Genomic DNA, 13,021 nt, shown 5'->3' with positions numbered 1-13,021 from the left:
CCCACTCTGAGGGCAAGGACCACCCTCCCACGTGCCACTGCTTCTGTCTGTGGAGAGTGGGTGCTCAGTGGATGTGCACGGTGAGGTCAGCTCCCCCCACTCTGCCTTCTGTGCTGGGAGAGGGCATGGGGACTGGGGGCTGGACGAGCCCTTGCACCTGTCGACACAGCGGGGACCCCCTCATCCCGACCCCCGGCCAGCTGCGGGTCCTCCACACCAGTCCGCCCCCCTCCACCCGCAGCAAAAGCAAAGCCAAGGAGTCTTGATGATCAGGGCGTTCAGACGTCCCCTGTGCCCGGCCCTGGAAGCCCAGTGAGCACAGCTGGGGCAGGAGAAGCAGAAACACCAAAGGCAATTCTCCCCACCTGCAGGTGAGGAACCCAGGCAGGCAAGAGGGTGCTAAAGCCTTTGCCCTGCATGGCTTCGGGGTCCAACACTTCCACGGCCGTGTCCCTGCGGGGTGGGCAGAGCGGGGACCAGTACTGGGGTTTTGCAGGAGGCTGGGGGACGCTGGGGGAGGCCTCCTGGCACAGGCCGAGTGCTCAGCCAGCCTGCCGCACGTCACCCCGAGGAGAGGCGGCCAGTGCGCTCCGACCACATCCGCGTCACTCAGGGACAGGAGGCAGGGAGGGGCCCAAAGGGTGCCCCTGCCCCGCAGACGTCCTTCACTCCCTGCTTTCGGATTAGGATCTCGTGGCACCCTGGACACTGAAGCCTGAGGACTCTCCTGGCCCACAGGGGGCTCCCATGAACCTGGGGACACAGAGCGTGAGGAAGCCTCAGTGACAAGGCCTCGGGGTCCCCGGAGCCTGGGGCAGGAGGGGGAGCCTGAGACATGGTCCCCTCGGGCTCCTCTTCACCAGAATAGCCCTGAATTGTCTGTTGTCTCAACTGGGCCTCATACTCCACCGGACAATGCCAGGGCAGTGTCTCCAAAGGTCACAAAGCGGCGGTCCTCCGGTAGATTTGGGTATGTTTGGCCTACAGAATGGTTTTCAGGTTAATTCTGTTTTAATCTTTAAAAATTGGCCGCTGGCAGATGTTACATATAATTCAGCGCTTCTGCTCTGGCAGGGCTGTCACATGGGCAGCACGGTGCCTACCTTTCTGCTTGGCAGCGTGTGCTGGAGCCCTGCAGCCCATGGCCCCTCAGATGGCTCGTGGGTGCCATTCCCTCCGTCCTCACCGCTCCCTGTGTCACCTGCCCTGCCTCCAAGGGATCTGATTGTGCCATCACAGTCATGTGGCACCGTGTTGCATGGAGAGGTCGGGAGCCTTGAACCGGTAGGAGATTTGATCTGGGGTCACACGAGCAGGGCTCTCATCTGCCAATCCTCGGATTTCCCTCCAGCACCTCCTCCTCACTCAGGAAGGACACTGTGCAAAGTGCACCTGCCCGTTTCCCGGGACCCACCACCAGAATGGATATGGGTCGGCAGGGCCAGCAAGGCTGGGCCCTGGGGGGACTCTAGGGTGGCCTACGTGGCCTGCTTGCCGGGAACTGTTGTAAGCTGTCCCAGCTGAATGCAAAGTCAGACTCCTCCAAGGGATGGTATGAAGACGCTTTACCAGCCAGCAGGTTCCCTGTGTCCACTGTCAGCTGGGCAAGCTTTCTGAGCAGACTCAGAGGCCCTGAAGGTCAGGCATGACCTTGGGGGCGAGAGGTGAGGGCTGGGAGTGGGCAGAAGTTTGCACTGGCAGGGCTCCCAGGGAGGTGGCCAGTGGCTGCAGCAAGTGCCCTGGACCAAAGGCTAGAGCTAGTTTCTCAGCTAGGGGGGGGTCCTGCCGGGTTGAGAGGCTCCAGGCTCTTTGGCATTAGCATATTTCTTTGCCACAAAATTCCAGCTGTAAAAGTGTCTCTCTCCTTGCTCCCCTCCCTGCATGGAGATAATGCCTCCCGACAGAGCACCAGGAAGATGTAGTCCAGAGCGCAGACCTGGGCTCAGCTCACACATCACTGGGGGCTTCTGTGCCTCCTCACGTAAGCGGGCAGCGACCCCCGGCCCTCAGGGTGGACGGCGTCAGTGCAGCAGTGAACGTGGGGGAAGAGTCTCCACGCAAGTGGACTGAGCGGCGGTCTGCAGGCCTGCAATGCTCTGTGCCGCCTGGAGAGCCGGAAGGAGTGGGGTCCTGGGGTAGTCCAGCACTGTGCCCCAGGCACAGCTATCCTCACCCCTCAGCCACCTCTGGGTACCTCTGTGCAGACACTCCCACTTGGTCCCCAGGCAGTGCTCGCATTGGTCATCCAGGGTGTGGGAGGTGAGAGGGGCCATCCAGCCCCCCGTTATTAACTGCCCTTCCCTGTTGAACGTCCCTGAAAGTGTCAGCTTGTTTTCTGCTGAACTTAGAGCAATCTTCTCAGACTCTGCTAACATCATCTTTCCTCTGAACCCAGTAAGCAAGATTCAAATGAACAGATGAGGCCTGAGAATTTATGTGCACAGCCTCACTCTCAGGACAGTGAGGGATACGCTGGTGCAGGATGTGTCCAAATCATAGATGTTATAATCACCCTTTTATTATTCCTGAGAAACACGACCATAGGAGGGGCAGCCCACACAGGGTCGACCGTGAGAGGTTGGGCCAGCAGATGCCCGGCCCCTCAGCTAGGATGCAGGCTGGGCGCAGCCAGACCCCACCCTCCCAGGAAGATGAGCAGCATAGAGAGAGGCCACTAGTGCAGGAAGAGTGAAGGGTAGCCCGTGATGGAGACGGAGCGGACTGTCTTCGGAGTCACTGCAGAAGGGCTCATCCTGGAGCGATACGGGCAGACAGGTCAGCAAGGACGGGGTAGCTTTGCACAGTTCTGGCCATCAGACAGACTGAATCATGCTGCCCTCTGCAGTCAGGGCAAGGGTGACACCAGGGATGGGAACTGCGTTCCTAACAGGTGCCCTGGTCCTGCTGCTGCCGCTGGGCCGCGAGCCCTGTGTGCTGGGTCTGTCCCACAGAGAAGGGCCAGTCCGGTTCCTATTATGATCAGACCTCTACACCTGCAGCTACACAGCAGCCTCCATGAACAGGGAGAGAGGGTAAGGATGGAGAACAGGGTTTTGAATCCCAGCCCAAATCCCGTTTGCGAGCAGTGTAGCCTGGGCTAAAAGTTTATTTAACCTGTGACTCAGTTTCCCAATGGGCAGAACAGGGTGATGACGAGCACACTAACCTCCTGGAGTCCAAGTGAGGGCTAGAGGCATGATTTCACGTGAACACAGAGATGCTGACAGCGCTCCAGCCGGTCTGGAGGGTGAACTGGCTCCAAGTTCAGCTGCTCCTTGCTGTCTGACCTAAGTCCTGTGGTCTGTAGCAGAAGCAGCCTGCTCCCCTGGAGATCTGTGACCATTGGCCTTGAGACTAAAGGACCAGATGTCCCCAGAAGACAACCTCAGATGCCTGCAAGTCCATTCAGGGTCATGTCCATGCACGACTAAACACTTGTGCACCTGCTTCGCCTGCATGCAGATCCCGCTTCCCATGCTTTCCCCTTCAACACCCTCCACTCTGCCTCGACAGGAAGATGCTTTTTGAGACAGGAGTCCCCCATATTCCCAGGTGGCTGGCTTCCTGAATAAAGCAAGCTTTCCTCTCCCATCATTGCTCGTCTCTTGAATACTGATTTTCAAGCGCCAAGCAGCTGAACCTGAGTTCAGAACCAGTTCTCTGGTGACAAGATGAAGGTCCAGCATCGGCTGCTGTGATTCTATCCCTTGGTGGAGAGGACCCTCACCGAGCACCTGGGGGTCAGGTCCTGGGCATCAAGGCCCTTCTAGGTTTTGACCCCAACCAGCCTCCTGCTGCCTGTGGTATCCCTGGTCCCCCCCAAACTGAAATACACCCCGTTCCTGAGCAGGCTGCTGTGATTTATTCACAAAGCACCATCATTGCTTATGAATCTAGAGGATGACTGGGCTCAGCTGGGTGCTTCTCACTGGGGGCTTTGTCCGAGGGCACAGAGGCTCAAGGGTTGCAGAGAGGGTCCCAAGAGAGACCACCCCCAGCTGTGCCAGGCACAAAGTGTCACTTCACCCCACTGTATTCACTGAGCTGGCCCCAGACCCCAGCAGGGCTCAGGGGGAGGGGCTACGGATGCACCTGTTGTGGGGCAAGAAGGACTGGGGAGTCTGGAGGCACATTTAAAGCCACCCCGAAAAAAAATAATCAAAAAAAATAAAGCCACCCCGAGGCTCTATGCCTTCTTCCCCACCCCCTCTGCCACCTGTTCTACCTGAAATGACACCTGCCCGCCATCCAAAGCCCTCCGAATGCTCCTTCCCCCATGCTGCAGAGTCTCCTGTGTTTGTGACCACGATTCACAATTCACAGGGTTTCACCCTTACAGATCCCACTGAGGCAGACAAGCAAATAGCGACGCCAGCAAAGGTATGCGCATGGGGGGTGGGAAGCAGAAGCTGCAGGGACCTCGAAAAGGTTCCTTCTGTGCCTGGCCTGGTAGGCAGTGGTTGTTCCCTTCTGCTATATTTTTCAGTATTTCCCCAAACTTCTATAAAGCCGTCTATAACTTGAATCATCAGAAAAATATTTTGCCGGAAAAAGTACCTTTAAAAATAGATGATAAACGTTTCTTGCCCTGAATCCAAAGCCCTGGGCTACTAAGCTATCAGACTCTTTGTCCTCCAAAGAAGCAAACTGTCTCTAATTCCAAAGTCCACTCTCTATTATAAAGGGGACAAAATACCACGTGACAGATCAAAGGCAAACAGAAAGAGTCTTTCTGGTGCACGGACGGAAATTGGAGCAATCCCGGGCCTCTGTTCGTGACTCAGTGATGGTTAAAAGATGCAATGGCATTACACCTAGAAGCAGGTTTCTTTCCGTACTCGGGCTTCTCCATGGTTGTGCAGGGCTGGCCTGGACATCGAGGCTTTGGCCGCGGCAGCGCTGACGGCCGACTGAGTCGTGACTTCTGTGGCAAACAGGAAATGATGAGCTGAAGCCCATTGGGGGAGTTAATGTGCATCTCTTTGGAGCCCCACGGAGAAAAAGAGCCCACAGGGGACATCCAGGGATTCATGGTGTAAACCCTGCAAGTATGCACACTATGCTGATTTCTCCACCCAGGCCCAGTGATGCTCAACCTGCAGACTCTAAAATCCAGTGTGTCTAGGGACGCCTGGGTGGCTCAGCGGGTGAGCGTCTGCCTTTGGCTCGGGTCATGATCCCAGGGTCCTGGGATTGAGTCCCACATCAGGCTCCCCTCACAGTGCCTGCTTCTCCCTCTGCCTGTGTCTCTGCCTCTCTCTCTGTGTCTCTCAGGAATAAATAAATACAATCTTTAAAAATAAATAAAATCCTGTGTGCCTCATAATGTCTGACAGAGCTCGTTACAAATGTGCACTGCTAGCTTCATGCTGGGGAGTCCTGGGTCAGGGGTTTCAGGCTGGGTCAGGGGTTTCCTGAATCTGCACTTTATAACAAGCTTCCGGAGAATTCTTGCAACATAAGCTCTGCTCTCATCATCAGAGTCAACGTAAGCTCCGCTCTTATCATCAGAGTCAGACTCTCCAGACCTGCTGCATGACCAGCACAGTGCTCACTACTTGTACCTAGTCTCTGTGGGTTCTTCCTGCAGGTTAGAGTCCATACTCATACCTCCACCTGCCCCTGAGAAAACGGTGGCATGGAGCAGGGGAGGCATGGTTCTCCTTGGTCCTGTAGCTGTGAGTTGTGGAGTCAAGATCTGGAAGCAGGTCAGGGGAGCCTGTTAAGCGGAGGCCCTTGTGTTCCCCCAGGGGAATATCTCCACGGTTCCATAATCTGTGAATCCAACCAGCTGAGGTACTGATTACTGGGTCACTATCTCTACTGCCTTCCAGCATCTGGCTACATTCCACATGCGGGGAGACCTCTCCTTACCCCCACCACCTCTGCTTCTGAAATGCCTGCCAGAGGGGTTTCTTTTGTCTTCTGAGCAGCCAAAGGTTCTCTCCTTGGAGTCCAGGTGGGGACACCTGCTCCGAAGCAGGGCGGCCCTCGGGGTGGGTGGGGGGTGCCACGGTAAGAAAGAAATCAGTTCTTCTGGTCAGTGGTCTGGCCCTTGAGACAGTGCAAAGCCACTCTCCCCACAGTAACATAGACACCCAGTATCTAAGGAGCATTCTCAGAAATCAGAGTAATTGCTGAACACAAAGGCAATTTCAGGAGAGTCAGATGTCACTGGGCATGCATACTGATGAAGGGTAATGTCCTTGTTTCCCTGGAGATATGGCCTCTGGATGAGGCAGGATTTTCAAAACTCAGTTTGCCAAAAGTGGCAACATTTCTCTATTCTTCTGGAGATACTGAGAGTGAATGTAGCAGCGTTTTACCCAGGGTCCAGAGAAGGGGGACACTCTCTGTGGGCTGCCACTGGGACCCAGGTCACCTGCTGGGACTTGAGTCCAGATGTCTATCTGTCCGGCCCCCTGACCCCCTGGAGGGCACCTCTCTCAGGGATCGGTTTGTAAGAAGCAAGGGGAACGACTGCTTCCAAGAGGAGAGGAGGTCATATTGGAAGCTGAACAGCCACCCTTTTGATGGAGGTTTGGATGGCAAGTCCCTCCGTGCCTTCCAGGGACCCCATGCATGGGGCCTCAGGGCTGTGCCAGCCTGGACTGCACCCTGTCAGCTACAAACAGGCCAAGTTTAAGTGCTATTCCATCAGATGTTGTCAGATGTTGTTGCAGACATAATGGTGTCCCCTGCCTTCCAAATTCATACTCAAATCCTAACACCGGTATCTTGGAATGTGGCTGTATTTGGAGAATCCAGTCTCCAAAAGTATTTGATCTTTTACTTTCTTTTTAAGCAGGTTCCACACCCAGCATACAGCCTAATGCGGGGCTTGATCTCATGACCCTGAGATAAAGATCTGAGCCGAGATCAAGAGTCGGATGCTTAATGCACTGAGCCACCTGGGTGCCCCTGGAGAAAGGTCTTTTAAAGAGGTGATCAGGGTAAAATGAAGTCAGATGGATGGGCTCTAGCCTGATACAACTGGCTGGAGTCCTTAAAAGAGGAGGTGAGGACACAGACATGCACAGAGGAGGGATCATGTAAGGACAGGGGGAGCAGAGCCCAAGGTGGGCAGAGGAGCAGCGCTGCATCACGCTCACCCGGCAGCACACAACTCAGAGTCTGCGCTCCATCCTGGTGAGTGTGGGGTGCGCCGGGCTACAGGGGTAGTCTGTGTTCACACCCCTATGGCTACCGGAGGGGCAGAGGGGAAAGGTGACCATCGCCTTCCTCCTCACAGTCTCATCATCTACAGACCCAACTAAATGCCATTTCATGAGCAGACTCCAGGCAATGGTCGAGAAGGATCCCGAGGCCCCACTCTGGCTCTGTGGGAAAGAATGTCATGATTGATTAGCAAAGTCTGCTCTGGGCAAGGGAAGGAGGCATGACAGATGTGTGCCATAAATTTGCAGCCTTCTAGAACACAGGGAGCTCCACTCGAGCCAAGGAGAAGTCAGGGTAGCCAGAGGGAGCTGGGTATGATTTAAAGGACATGCAGTTCCAGGCCACTTACTGGCCACCAAGGCCCATCACCGGATGACAAACAGATGTCATCATGACCACTACCTCTGGTCAACTCACCGTGGCCACCTGAGCATGAAAACATACGTCCCTGTTTATGTCCATGAGGAGAACATTATAATTCAGTTCCCACTGTCTCTGTGGGCCTGGATTGCAGGAGTGCTGGCAGGACTCCCTGTCCCTCTGACCTTCTTGCATTCTCAAGGGTAGACTCAGGGCCCTCTACCATCACATCATCCCAAGGACATAGATGAAATGCCAGTTTGGGGCCCATGGGTTTATGGGTTACATGGGGCCAGGGGACAGGAGATGGATTGTTAAGAAGGAAGACAGATGACTGAAGGCTTGGCCTCCCTCCCTGGGGCATGTGTACACTGAGTGGGTGGCAGTGCGGTCCAGTGGTCAAGGTCACTGCCTCCAGAGTGGTGTTGGTGCTGGGCTTCTCCTCTCCCTCCCTGCTTCCTTTATTGGTTGGGGAGGGGCAGAGGCAGAGGGAGAGAGAGAATCCTAAGCCGGCTCCATGCCCAGCACAGAGCCTGACACAGGGCTGCATCTCAGGACTCTGAGATCACGACCTGAGGCAAAATCAAAAGTTGCAGATGCTTAACCAACTGAGCCACCCCGGGCTGCCTTGCTTTATATTAAGAAAGATAAATTATGGAGTGGAACAAAACAATTTTTAAAGTTTCAATTAAATTAACAAAACTTTTAAACATAAAAATAGAGTGTAGTCCTATATACCAAAAATAAAATATGTGCCTTGAGACCCTTTACTGAGGGCTTTGTTGGGGGCACACTCCTTTGGGGGTCATTGGTGGTTTTCAGTGCGGAAGTAGAAGAAGCTCTGGTCTAAGTGGGTACGTGCTGTGTCCTCCCTCCATCGGTACCCATCCTTGCCATGGGAATGGTGATGGAGAGGGCCAGGGAGCACCTGCTCTGCTTTCAGCCTGGACTCAAGCAAGAGGGAACAGCAGTCCTGGGCTGTGCCCAGGAAGGGCAGGACCACAGGGGCTTGAGGCTGAGCTGCAGGTGTACTTGGGGGTGCCTGCTCATGTAGAAGCCCCTCTGTGCCACCCAGGCCTCGCCAAAACATGCTCAGGCCATAGGTGGAGGGCTGGGGATTTGGGGATTAGGAATCCCAACCTGATCTCTTCCCATCGAGGACAGTGTCCTTTTACATAGCCCTTGAAATGAGTTCCCTGAGGAGGCTCTGCCTGGAAGGGCTTGGAAGGTCCTTGACCTTGGGGGCACAGCAAGGACCCCTCCAGAAACGTGCAGCCATTGAGGGACATGTTCAAGAACATGCAGAGGAGTCTCCCCTGAGCTCTGAGGTCCACGGTGACACAGGGCGGACCACGGGAGGGAAGGTTCACAAGGCTTCTTTTATAAAACACCTGCAATGTGATAGGCTCACATCCGTCGTCACCGATGAGTCCCCACAACAACCCAGCAAAGAAGGCAACCATTCCCTAAGGTGACAAATGGGAAGACCGAGTCTCAGATGGAGTCCGAAGCTTCCGTGCAGCAGCCCATTACAACAGAGACCCAGCAGAGATGGACTGCGTCTGCAGCCTCTGTACGCATTAACGGATTTAATGTCACCCTCACAGCTGGCATCACAGCTCAGCGCAGATATACTTTTGGTGTGTTGAGCGCTGACTCTAAATCAGGGATGCCTCCTCTGAGCAGCCTCCTGGGACAGGTACAGCACAGGTGAGAAGAACCCAGGCTTGGAAATCAGATGAGCCCTCCGCCCCAGGAACGCTAGCTCTCCTTCCCTGAACCGACCTCGGGGACACTGCGTTGCTTCTCTGCTCACAGGAAAACAAGGATGATAACTGTCGTCTGGGGAATTAGGCAGCAGCATCCACAAAGCGCTTCAGATGAAACTAACTTTCAGGTACTGGTTCTCCTTAGTTTTACGACTGAGAGACTGATGCTCAAAAGGCAACTGGCTTACAGTTACCCGGCCAGGGCAGAGCCAGGAGCAAATGCTGCCCTGTTGGCCGCAAGCGTCAGGATTCTTTCTCCCCCACAAACCGGAGAAGTGAGGTTCACAGGGCTGATCCTGAGTTGTCAGGGAACATCTGGATGCCCATTAGCCAGCTCTCTGATTGTAGGAAGCACGTAACGTGCTTCAGCAGTATTTTCTTCCAACACCATTATTTTCACCCTCAGTTGAAAATCCTGTCACTTCTAACGCTTTCCTGTGAACCTCAGTTATCTAAAGAATTCACCGACATGGACCCATTCCAGAGCCTTCCACGCCAAAATTCAGAGCCATTACGGTCTTCCTCCATATCAGAATTTATTAGAAGCTTTAGCCTTAGAATCTTGGAACCTTGTCAATTTTATAAACGCTGTTCTTTCTATCATGGCTGGACAGGAGGATTTAAGGACACTTTCCTTGATACCACTTCATTTTCCACTTAAATCGTGGAAACACTGTGGAACTTGAGAGATACTGTGCACAAACTACCCCAGGACGGCAGCTTCTGAGAGCTAGGGTAATCTGGTAGTGTAAATATTTGTTGGAGAAAGATTAACTAGCAAGGCAGTGTATTCAGAACGGCTGCCTCTCTCATTAGCCCAGGAAGGAAGTAAACTGGAAGGCTGAGCAGTTCTCTACATCTCAGCTTATAAGCAGTCATTGGACATCTGGACAAACTACCTGTTTTTAAAGGCTAATTCAGGTTTGTACGATTGAAAAAAAAAATTCTCTATTTCGCCATAACCTCGTTTAACGTAAATTTGCATTTTAAATATCTAACGGCCAAAAGTTTGCTATAATTTTCCAAATTCATTTGAATTCAGAGACACATTACACTTGATGCATTCGTTGCTGGCATGTTGTTGTTTATCAATAATAAATATAGCCAATAATGATTGGGGAATTAATCATTCAAGACAAGAGCATTTAATGCAAAAATTACATTGAATAAATGAACAGCTTACCCTCAATTTCTCTTATGGATAATGTGAAGTTACTGGTTTCGGAGCAGTTTTCCAGAAATAACTGTTTGCTGGCAAAGCTTCCCTCCCAGTGGGTCCTCAAAGCTGGTCTTATGCTGAGCCATCCTTGAAAATGGAACCTTCACCCAACTCCAATTTGTAAGTCACATCTACAGCCTTGGGTGTTTGGCTTTATTCTGAGGTTTGCAAGCACCACACGTCAGGTTACTACAATTCCTCTCCAGGGGAGCCTCTGGTCGCAGAAGGACTCACAGGGGACTTGAACCCCCCAGCTGCTAGACACAGACCCCCTCATAAACTGGACACAGATTTGACATCAAGGAGTAAGACGGCATTGCGGTGCCAAGCCAGGTACTCCTCTGGCTGGAATCCGGGGAAGCTCCGGGAGACCCACAAAAGGATTCAGAGGCCCCTGCAAGCTGCTGCAGACCCGGCTTAGAGCAGAACCTTTTCCCAGTGAGGGCAGCCTGCAAGCCCTGCCTGGGACTCATTTCTGGGTCCAAGGCCACATTGCGACCTTACTGAGAATCTAGTGAGAAGGTGTATCACCATGGTCTCCCAACAGGCTTTCCCTTCCAGAACTTTCCCCGTGGAGACAGACACTCATAGAATTCAGTTCCATAATACAGTCCCCAAACATCTCCCAGAGGCATTCTCAACACCGAAACGGAGGGGAAAGGATGGGAAAGATTGCAGTAAGGCTTTTCGCTGGAGATCAGAACAAAACCCAACTGAGACTTGACATTTTGGAAAGGCGGCCACCAGCAGAACTTCTCCCAGAAGTTACACGATTGTGACCTTCATCCCCTCCCCTGTTACGATCAGCCACAGAAGGGGTGGATTTCAGGCACTGAACTTGTCGAGAAGGAATTTCTAACTTCGATTCAGTTTCCAGTTGCACCCCCTCCACACCCGGGGACAGAGGGCCGGGTCCCCCACCCGGTGCCGAGGGGCGGCTGGGTTGGGGTGGGTGGCCGCACCCCCTCTGGAGTCTGGAGCCCGCAGCACCCCATGCCCCGGGCTCGCCCTCCGCGCAGCCGCCCCGCAGCCTCCCCGCGCCCCCGGGGCTCGCCCTCCGCGCAGCCGCTCCGCAGCCTCGCCGAGCCCCCGGGGCTCGACCTCCCCGCAGCCTCCCCGCGCCCCCGGGGCTCGCCCTCCCCGCAGCCTCCCCGCGCCCCCGGGGCTCGCCCTCCCCGCAGCCTCCCCGCGCCCCCGGGGCTCGCCCTCCCCGCAGCCTCCCCGCGCCCCCGGGGCTCGCCCTCCGCGCAGCCTCCCCGCGCCCCCGGGGCTCGCCCTCCGCGCAGCCGCCCAGCAGCCTCGCCGAGCCCCCGGGGCGCAGAGGCTGGGGGGGTCCGTGCTCCCCGCGGGCAGCGCGCGTGGACCCCGCGGGGCTGCCGGGCACCCGGTGACGCGCGGAGCCGCGGCGCTCCTTACCTGGCGAGGCCGTCCCGTGCGCTCGCGGGTCCCGGGCGGCGGGGCTGGGGCGCGGGGCGCAGCGCAGGCCCGGCTCGGCGGGGAGGGCGGCTGCGGCTGAGTCAGCGCCCCGGAGGTGCGGGCGAGCCCGGCCCGGCGGCCGACAGGGGCTGAGCGCGGAGTCGCGGCCGCCCCGGCATTTTAAAGGCGAGGCAGCTGGATGCGGTTCAAGCGGAAGCGCAGGGCGAAACTTCACCGCGGCCGGCGCGGGGAGGGGGCGCTGGCGGGGACGGAGGGGGGCCCCGGAGAGGCTCGGGAAGGGAATGTGGGGAGGAGGAGGCAGGGAGGGGAGAGGGCGGCGGGCGCCGGGCGCGGGGGTGCGGGGCGGGGCGGGGCGGGGCGGCGCGGCGGGTCCCCCGCGGGCGCGCAGCCTAACGGGCGCTTCTGCGGGCTCCTGGGACGCGCTGCCTCCGGAGGTTCCCCAGACAGGGTCGCGGGGCCTCTCCTGCATTATGCTTAATAGCGACACGTTTCCATCGAAGTTGGGAGCGAGACCGGGGCGGTTTGCAAAGTCCAGGCAATGCAATTAGACCAGAGAAGAAAGATGGTGTGAAAACCTTACCAGGTTTGCCTTTGTAAAGCCAAAACCAAATTTTTTTTAATTGGCTTTTTTAAAATTGGAAAACAGGGGAAACGATTGCTATTTGCAGTGTCTGTACTGGTCCAGCTGGAGAATCCAAACTGGAGATGGAAATAGTAGCCTTTTCAATGAACTGGCCCATTGTCCGACAACAGACCAGATGAGCCATATTCTTGGGCACTTATTAACCAGTTGGAAATGGAAATGAAGAATCCCATTGATAACAAAACCACAAATAGCGGGGAATATAAGCATAGAAGGGAATATGTTCTACTTTGTAAAAACAAAAACAAAAACACCTGCTCTTTACTGAGGTGTTAGGTTGGATCTGTTAGGACACACTCCTTATTCTTGGACAAGAAGCAGTGAACGTTGTAACCCTATTACATCCTCTTGGTAAATTCAATACAATCTCCATCAAATTCCATGTGGAATTTTCTTTTCGACTTGATGTAATGA

The 13,021-nt window shown here is 55.0% G+C and overlaps 1 protein-coding gene across 2 annotated transcripts in view; it reads right to left on the bottom strand.

Annotated features, from left to right (window-relative positions):
* Positions 1-12,055, bottom strand: part of CTXND1 (cortexin domain containing 1) — a 48,273-nt gene extending 36,218 nt beyond the window's left edge. Inside the window, exon 1 of one of the 2 annotated variants that reach the window (XM_072801931.1) lies at positions 11,944-12,055. The gene's annotated coding sequence lies outside the window, so the exon portion shown is untranslated. The remainder of the gene's footprint in view (positions 1-11,943) is intronic. The other variant, XM_072801934.1, reaches the window with a different exon arrangement.
* Between the last annotated feature and the right edge of the window lie 966 nt (positions 12,056-13,021).

The sequence above is a fragment of the Canis lupus genome, chromosome 2, assembly GCF_048164855.1.
Source record: "Canis lupus baileyi chromosome 2, mCanLup2.hap1, whole genome shotgun sequence".
NCBI classification, from domain to species: domain Eukaryota; kingdom Metazoa; phylum Chordata; class Mammalia; order Carnivora; family Canidae; genus Canis; species Canis lupus.
This window is presented reverse-complemented; position numbering and strand designations above follow the sequence as displayed.